The 9,696-nt window shown below is 46.8% G+C and overlaps 1 long non-coding RNA gene across 1 annotated transcript in view; it reads right to left on the bottom strand.

The window, feature by feature from the left end:
* Window positions 1-8,551: 8,551 nt before the first annotated feature.
* LOC131493250 (uncharacterized) overlaps window positions 8,552-9,696 on the bottom strand; it is a 39,062-nt gene continuing 37,917 nt past the window's right edge. The window contains exon 3 of the long non-coding RNA XR_009252541.1: window positions 8,552-9,118. This is a non-coding gene — a long non-coding RNA (uncharacterized LOC131493250). The remainder of the gene's footprint in view (window positions 9,119-9,696) is intronic.

Raw genomic sequence — 9,696 nt, 5'->3', positions numbered from 1 at the left:
AAGGGCCATTGACGATATCTGTGACCTTCACAAGGGGATGCAGCCCTTCCACAGTAACTTAACAGGAAAGGGATATAGAATGATTCATACCGCACTCTCCTCTAATCTTCTTATATCTCCTGTTGGCCAAACAGGAACCAGAGGGCAAGATGCAGTTCACCTAGGTTGTTTCCCAGGGTCCACAGTAGGGCGGGTAAGAATGGAAAAGGGATCTGGAAGGGCAAATAGAAGACTTTAGCATGGGACTGCTTTAGGGGTGGATGAGATCTGGGATCTGGACAGCCTGCAGTCCAGGGCAGATCATTCAGGGAGGCCCCAGGAAAAAACCACAGGGAGACTTTCAGCTGGAAGGACCTTCTACATGGGGCACATTAGTAGGCTAACAGAGAACAATCCAGACGGCCAGGCTGTCAGCCCCCAAGAGGTCTGGGATTATACTAGGACACAAGGTAGCAGAAAGGCAGAACTTTAATGCTAAGAAACCGTCCCTTAAATCAAATGCCATCTCTTCCATGTACGAAGAGACAACTTTTGAGGGAACAACTCTGAGGATGGGTGGGAGTATAGAGGAGGGTGCCAGGACAGCTCTACAAAAAGGTCTGGCCTCCCTATCCCAGAATTTGCATCTTCTTGGGGTTCTCACACAATCCTCCCTTCTACCTCCACTGCACCTGGATCCTAGGAGCCCTTTTCTCACTGGCCCAGATGCAAATAGAACCCATTTGACTTGGTTTGTCTTTTCCACAGCTATAATAGGCTGCCATTTAAAAATTAAACCCCCCCCACACACACACATTACTTCAGAAGCAATAACAAAACAACCGAGAAAAAGAAAACACCCAGAAGTAAACACACACACACACACACACACACACACAGAAAGAAAAGGGGAAAAAGGCACAGTGTATGTGTACATGTGGGTGGGTATTGAACTTCCAATTAGGTAAACTTTCAAACATATACAAAGGTAAAGAGAAGAATATAATGAACTCTTTTCACTCATTACTCAGCCTCAAAAATATTGACTTATCGAAAGGGACCTCCAGCTTTCTGAGCTCTTCTTTCCAGCTTACCTCTTAACTCAGGCAAAAGACCCTGCAGGCAAAGCTTGTGATAGGAAGTGAAACTATGCTTTCAAGCCAGAAGAACTGCCCTGAGTGAGCAAGACCCTGCCTGTGATGGACCCTAAGATGATGATCCACCTGACCTCACTGCCCACCAGCATGGACCCACCCACCTTTGTCCCACATCTTCCTTATACAAACCTGGAAGTGTTTTCAGAACTTTGGAGACAGTCTTTGAGACATTAATCCACTCTTTCCAGTGATGGTCTCCGTGAAATAAGTCCCTTTCTTGTTTCACCTCCACTAATCTCTCTGCTTTTGGATTTTGTCAGTAGCGAGCGGCCGAACCTGATCTCTTTGGGACTCCTGGAGCCAGGGGCTCCGGCAACCCCTGTGTCCCGGCTACATTATGGCCACTTTTGTTTCATGTGTACCCCCCACCCTCTTCTTTCCCCTGTCCTCTGGATTATAATGATGCAAATCTCAGATATATCATTTTAGCCATGAATATGTCAATAGCTTGCAGTTTATAATGTCATAAAGCTCTGTCCTGATTTCTGGTCTCGAAACTTTCCAGAGAACAGAATTCCTTTATCCCAAGCTAGTATCTTTCCACATCATTATTAAATGGAGACATGACCGAATGCTACTCTCCAGTCTGTCAGAGAACTGTTGCAAACTTGTCCCAACTGTCAGAGAGCAGCCTATCTAGACTTTACCTCCAACCCCTGAGTACCCTATCTGAAATTAAATTTAACTGGGCATTCTTTTTTTTTTTTTTTTGGCCTAAATTTAGCAAGCCCACTCCTCCCCACCCCTGCTGGTTCCAGTACTGGCCTGAGGGTCTGCCTCATTTACAGAAGAGCCCTGGACAAACACTGTCCTTGTTCAGGCTTAGCAGTCCAGGTTTAGCTGGACCAGGGGGAGAAGACACATAGAAAGCACTTTGTCAGCGCCCCAGCTCATGCTAAGGACTTAGTAAATGTTACAGGGCGGTGGTGATGATGGCAGTGACAAAGACCAGACGGAATCCTGTCAAGGACTCAGGTCCAGAGAGGACTCAGCAAAGATTCCTTTAACAAATTCAGCTGTGAGGCCTTAACTTGAATCTAAGCATGGCAGAGTAGTTTTTTGTGGCTGTTTGTTTTAATTTACCTTCTCCAGATGATGGGGGATTTAACAGAAGGAGACGCTCTGATCACACAATGCTGGAAATATGCGGAGGGTTGTAAAGCTGGGCTTTTGTTATGAGCGCTCGCCTCCCAACATTCTCCCCAATTCGGTCATGTGTCAGGGAATCTGACTGAGAGAGTCCCTCAGAGAAGGGGCCAGACCATAGAAGAAAGGATGGAAAGAGAATCTGAGGATGGCTGGGGGTGGAGGTGGAAAAGGGAGAGAAGGGGCAAGTGGAAGGATGTGTTCGGCCTCCCTCTGGGGTCAGAGGATTTGTCGGACCCCCAATGACTTGGGCGGGAAGAGAAGCCAGATGATAGAGCCATGGAGCCACTCTGGAATCTTCAGGTCTTCTGGTTGTAAAACATTTTTATTCAAGTCATCAGTACTAGGTGAGAACTTGAATGGTTCACAGCCAAACCCTCTGGGTCACAGACTGTGCTGCCCCTTCCCTTCAATACCAGGGTATCTATGGGGGGAGCGTTATCTCAGGAACAAAACAGTTAGCTGCTAAAACCACCCATGAGACTTCCTGATTCCACACCTCTGAGTTCCAGAGCAGAAGTGCTTTGTGATGCTCCCAATGATAACTTGAGAAGTAGCTTAGGGACAACTCCACTGAGGGTGGACTGAGGGTTGATTCCAAACAGTAGGTGGATTAATCCTACCTAAATGTTTCTGGGACTACCCCTCACCACCACCCCCCCACAAATTACAGGGCAAGTTCACGTTCTTTCCCCCTTCTCTACCTCACTAAGCAGTTGGGGGTTGTGTTGCTGAACCTTTATTATGCTGGAAGAGAGAAAGTGGTAGATTGTTCTGTGCAGAAGAGACACACAGGATCAAAAGGTTTTGGTGGGAAAGAAGAGATTCTGAAGGAGGAGGAACTGAAGAAAGACCACCTAAATCAGAGGAGAAGGGAAAAAAATTCTCTCTTGAGCCAAGGTAGGTCCCACCTCAGAGCCTTTACACTTGCTGTTCATACTCTCACCTAAGTCGCTCTTTTCTCCTCTCCTGACGGTCTGTCTCACTGGGCAGGCATCAGGGCACCCAGTTAGTCCCTTCAGAGCATTCATCGTAATTCAGAATTATTGTTTGCTTACTTGTGTTTCATTTGTCTCCCCCGTGAGACTACAAGTGCCCTTGAATCAGGACTCAGGTATATCTTGTTCAGCATTATCTAGCCAGCACCTAATGTGGTAGTTGTTCAATAAGTATTTGTGACAAGGAAGAGTGGAAGAAGGGAGAAAGATTTTGGTGGGGAGAAGCTTCTATAAGGAGAGGTCTTTAAGCAGTGATGTATGGTGGAATTTCCCTTCTTTGCTGTCCCTTTAAGAGATTAAGACTTAAATTACTCTTTGGTGCTATTTAGAGTCAAATTTGTGTCTTAAAAAAAGAGAGAGACTTCATGCTGGCTACACGGGTATATTCACTTTGAAGAAATTCATTGAGCTGTAACCTTATTATTCTGTGCACTTTTCTGTATGTATATTACACTTAAATAAAAATTACATTACAAGGAGGGGGAGAGGGAGAGGAGAGAAAAACGCCATACCAGGCGTTTACATACATACCACGTATGTAAAACCCAGATCCAGGTGAGGAGTGGAGGGGAAGGCACACATAGGTGAGGGCGAGGACCAGGGTGAATTAGAACGAAGACAGGAGAACACAGCTGGCATGTATGAAAGGCTGGAACGATCGGGGAGAGTGGAGGTGAGGGCCACCTAGGGTCAGACTGGTGGCCTGGATACCACAGTGGAGGTTTGGGATCTGATTGAAACTACTGGAAGCCAGTGTTCACAGATTATACCAACTGTTTCCCACGTTTGGATGCATAATCATCCGGAGAGCTGGTTAAACAGCAGGCTCACGAGCCCCCATATTCAGAGATCCTGATCAAGAAGATTGGGTGGGGGTCATGCACCAGCATCTTAACAAGCCTCCCAGATGATTTAGTTAAAGACTGTCCTTAGGTCATAATTTGAGGAACAAAGGACAGTCCCTCAGTCTCCCATTGGGCCCAGGATCCTGGGTTCTTGACAGATATTTGTGGATTTTGATGAAGATCAAACATAGCATCAAAACGAACCTAACTCTGAGGATAGATGTCCTGTTTCTAGCTTAGATCAGAATTTAGATCCTGCTGTAGAAAGACAGTTCTCTTGTACCTATAATCACTTGGCAGTTTTCAACAGTTTTGTGGTTAACAGCACAGGCTCTAGAACCCAAACCTGGGTTCAATCCATGAGCTACTATTTAATTTCTCTAAGTTTAACTGTAAGATGGGAGGGGCGCCTGGGTGGCGCAGTCGGTTAAGCGTCCGACTTCAGCCAGGTCACGATCTCGCGGTCCGTGAGTTCGAGCCCCGCGTCAGGCTCTGGGCTGATGGCTCAGAGCCTGGAGCCTGTTTCCGCTTCTGTGTCTCCCTCTGTCTCTGCCCCTCCCCCGTTCATGCTCTGTCTCTCTCTGTCCCAAAAATAAATTAAAAACGTTGAAAAAAAAATTTAAAAAAAAAAAAAAAAAAAAAAAAAAAAAAAAAAAAAAAGATGGGAATAGAGAATGGGATCTACTTCACAGATGATGAGGATTAAATAAATTGCCAAGTGAGAGCACTTAACCCAGCGCCCAGCACACGGTAAATTCTCATTAAATAACAATGATCCTGATTCCCTTCGCAGCCCTTGCTCCCATGGTCTTCTTCTCCAACACTGAGCACTAGAAATAGTGCAGACAGGTTCCAGAATATCCTGCAGCCTCCTGCCCTCCCTAGCGCCGGGGCAGCCAAGCAGGGAAAAGTCTGGCCTCCACAGACCTCTATCAGCATCTGTGTGGGAGAGCTTTCCTACGGAGGAGACTCTCATCTCAACCTGCCCCCCAATTTTATTAGCCCTAGGTCTAATTTATTTCAGGCCCTGGATCTGGGACTCCAAATTAATTAATGAGTTGATATCGTTCTGCCTCATAAGAATATAGACCTCCTGGATTTCCTCGAGCAGGAGATTGAGAAATCAGTGAAACCAGGAAAACTCCCCAGAGGTGACAGCAGGTCAAGAGTCAGGATCGTCATCTTTTTCATTCTCATTTAGGAGCACAGCAGCCGGCACCCATTCCTCATCACCCCTCCACCTATACGGCTCAAGTGCCAATGCCCCAGCATGCTAGAACTCACAGGCTGGACCTTCCGATTAGGCAAGGGCTAACCACCCTCCTTCCCACGGCAGGGCTTCAGCTAGCGGATCTGGCAGTTTATTTGTCAATATTATTTGTTGCTAGCTTAATTGTAGGAAAATTGAAAAGTGTAATGCATAGCCATGAAACCCTTAAGGCTGGTTAATCTTTTTGGATTGTAACCAATGTAATTTTTATTAGCTGATCCCATCTCGACTACAATACGCAGAGTGCTGGAAAAGTTGCTGAAGGCTCCAAGTCATGGTGTGCACGGGGAACCAGACAGTCTCCATCATCTGCATTTTCTGCCAAGGAGAGAGGAAGGGCAGAGGGGTCTGGGTTGAAAGAACTGGGTTTGAGATGTCGGTGGGAAGAGGAGAGCAGTCTCCAGGACAGACACAGAAGTGATCCTGGCAATCCCATTAGGAGAGGGGCTAGGCCAAGCCGGGTTAGGTCCTGTGCCTTATATGCTGGAGGCACTCAGGCCCAGCAGTGTGCTGCAATGAGAACATTCGAGTAAGGACGACGACTCAGAATTAGGAGGAAACAGAGACAAATCCAAAAGGCCATCAGCACTGATTTATTTATGATTATTTGAAGAGTCCCTCTTCAATTTTATAGTTCAAGCATGGTAGTAGCATCAATAACTGGAATGGTATCTACAAATGAGAATTTGAAATGTGTAAAGGACGATGCTAACAGTCTCTCGTCCCCCTCTGGACTTTGATTTTCTGCACCAGAGAATGGGGAACCGATACTCTCAGCCATTCTTCTGCCCCTTCTCAGCTCCGGCATACGAGGAAGTCTCCTCTTTGGCTTTGGCATCTCCAGAGAAGGAAGGAGCTTTGCATTCTCTTGGGTACCTCCAAATCCCCAGTCTAGCAATGAGCCCCTTCCAAAAGGTGAAGTTGCAGGCCAGAAACACCGGGATTCTACTGACACTTGACTGATGCCCTTGACCCCCAACCGTACAGTAAATGATCCAGCAACCTATTTTAGACAAACGGGGAGCCTAGAGGCAGCACATGGGCAATTTTCCCCTTAGCCCTTTTATGAATATAAATATTTAGCGCATGGTGTTTTGCAGAATTAAATCTCTGAGCCTAGATTAGCCTGGTAATATCATTATGTAGATACCAGGGACGAGCTACCTGTGACTGCTGTGTGTCTTCTCGTTCAAGGATACCTGTGACGACTTGATGCACTTTCACTTGCCAGGGCAATCATTAATCGCATATGAAACAGTTGGTGTTTGGCTTTAAGGGAAGCTGATTGGGTCAGTCACCGAGTGTTTGGCTCAGTGATCTACAGCTGGCTCTTTGCGCCTGCACTCCTGCTTTCTTTTCAAAGCATCCTTGCTCAGTGTTTTGGGGACCCCCTGAGGAAGAGGCAGTGAAACATAGGGGGTTTTAATCTGTGTTTTCCTTTGGGCATTATAGCTTTAATTTTAATATTTTGGATAATAAAGAATGATTTTAAATTAAATGTGCGAGTCTGCCATCTGTGATTGTTTGGACTTTTTCCTCCTCTCTGGCGGGTTTTTCACTTGATTCTTTGTGAGCGTTAGCAAGAGAGGGTTGAGGGCAGGTGGAGCAAGACGCAGCAGAGTAGTACGCAAGCCCAAAGAACTTAGAGAAATGGGGAAAGGTTTTGATCCTTGGCCTCTGGCCCTGGGGGTTGGTGGGAAAAGCTGGGTGCCTTGAGTCAAACTCACAAAAGTTAACTCAGATATCATTGCAGCTTCCTGTCATCTCCTCTTGATTTGACTTTGAGAAAGAAATCTGCCAGGGTTATGCCTCGGTTTGCCCATCTGTTAAACAGAGAAGTGATTTTCCCCCACAGACTTGCCACTACAGTTTTGACATAGTTCTTCATCTGAGAACAGCCACTGGGACCCAGTCATGATCACTATCTACTGAAAGCTCAAAGGGTCTGAGGGCTTTTGTGTGTTTCCATAACTAAAGTTGAATCCAAGAAACCTCTACCTAGAAATATGTTCTTAAGCTTGTCAGTGAAATCCAGGAAGAATTTTCTACCCTTCCAAGGGAAGTGAGGGCACATCATCGTCACCACTGCAGACCATGGCATTAATGAGTCAGACAAGGCCACCGAACACACATATGCTGCACGAGTACCGGAAAAAAAATGAAGAAGCACCTGCCAGCAGCGGGGTTACTATGATGAGTGGGTTGGCTAGGGAAGGTGGGGTGGGGGGAGGCGGGGGCAAGGCAAGTAACTCCTTTTTTAACAGAAGGCGGCTCCTTGGCCGGATCAAATTTTGCATTTAGGGGAAAAGACGGTTTGAGGAGCAGTATGGGGAGAGTATGCGGTATGGGCCGGCTGAGCAGAAGCCTTACCCAGAGGATAGTACAGTGATCAGGGCCTGAGGTTAAGGGGGTGAGGGGAAGGAGATAGCCCAGGGGAGGGAAATAAACCAGAGGGTGAGGAAAGCTACCTTAAGTGCTCTCTGGAACAAAAAAATGGGCTATAAACAAATTACTAGGAAGCTGCTAGAGGCCTGAAGTTGTGGGTAGGTCAGAGGGAATTGTTAGCATGAGAGTGATTTCCTTTACATCTAACTGTTCTTTCCCCACTGTCTCCCCTCCTTCACCCCCAAATTCTGCTTTCATCAGATCCAGGTGGGTCTCCCAGCCACTTCCCTACACAGAGAAGGGCCCAAATCACTGCTGCACGGGTGAGGAGGCAAAGGTTCGTGAAATGACCTTGAAGGTCAGAGAGGCAATATCCATGGCTCTGAGCAGAATGGAAGCTCAGCAAACAAGTATTTATCATGTTTTTAAGACCTCACATGAGCATCCTTTGTCCCACATGACGCTTAGACTAAGAGATAAGCTTGGAATCTCAATCAATCTCTCTCTCTCTCTCTCTCTCTCTCCCTCTCCCTCTCCCTCTCTCTCTCTCTCACACACACACACACACACACACACGCACCCTCTCTCACCTCCTTTTCCTCTCTCCTTTCCAAAATCCCTGATTCTACTAAATACAACCTGGTATCCCCCCAATAGTAGAAAACAACCCCAACAAGTGCCTATGAAAAAAGCCTTTAAGACTCATGAATATTTAGCTCGTCCTCATGTAAAATATATGACTTTGTGTAAGGATCAGGCGAACGAGGTGCATGATTTTTTTCTGATTTATGGGCCTGGAGACGGATTATTCATAGCAGAGCAGCTGTGTGGAAAGATTCATCCGCTGCAAAATGTGATTGTACATCAGGCAGTGTGTGGGAACGGAGCTATGACTAATGGCTGCTTTACATATAAATGAGAAGGTTTGTGCTAGGAACTGTAAAAAAATACAATCACTCAGCTGACGGGCAGGCTCCTTATCGTGGGTGCAAGAAAGGGACCACAGGAGAGGCAGGCAAATGAATGCCTTGCCCTGAAAAACCAGGTGGGGGGAAGAGTCAGGGAGCAGGAGAGGGGATGGAAGGAATTGGGAGAACAGGCCAACTCTCCTGTTCTGGCCGCAGATAGCCTCGTATTTGTAACTCCATCTTCCGGGGCCCTGGGCCCTGCTGTGACCTCTGAGAGCCTGTCAGGGCAGAGAGGGGCCCAATGGAAGAAGCTGCATCACCAATACATCCAGGGGCGATGACCGGGCCCCGAACTCTCCAGAGCTTGGTGTTGGGCTGCTGAAGATTCAGGTCCATTTCAGAAGTCAGCACGGGATTCATCTGGGTAAACCTCAGAAGAGAAAAATTGTGAAAAATCTGAGATTTCCCTCTGCCACTCCTCACGTCTCTCTGGCTTTCCCCCGTTCATCTCTCTCCTCTCTTGTAGCTGAGACAGGCTGTCTAGACACTGCAGATGTGGACAGATGTTGGGTCTGTAATTTATAACAACGGCCTCCAGAAGGCAATTCCAATTTGTTTCGGTAAGGCTTTGAGTTACAGGCAGAAAAAATATCCTGTAAATACCGTTGACTTACATGGTAAGTACACCAAGGGTTTACTTAGTGAACAACCACTAACTACAGCATAATTACATATCCCTGCGGATTACCAGAGAATTTAATGACACTGAGCAGGTAATGACCACCAAAACCAAGTTCCTGGTTGCAGGGGGGGGCCGGCGGTGGGGGTGGGGGGGTGCCTGGAGAGCAAGGGCGTTGAGCCACACTTAACAGGAATTTATGCCTGTTTGTCCAAGTCATCAATTACTCTTCATTTCGAGGGCCTTTCAGTTTTATCGACATGTCAGACATCCCCTCGCTATCAACTGAACTCCAAGCAGGTTGGATCCTCTTTGTTGCTTTCCGCGGA

Source organism: Neofelis nebulosa, chromosome 13 (genome assembly GCF_028018385.1).
Source record: "Neofelis nebulosa isolate mNeoNeb1 chromosome 13, mNeoNeb1.pri, whole genome shotgun sequence".
NCBI lineage: Eukaryota > Metazoa > Chordata > Mammalia > Carnivora > Felidae > Neofelis > Neofelis nebulosa.
This window is presented reverse-complemented; position numbering and strand designations above follow the sequence as displayed.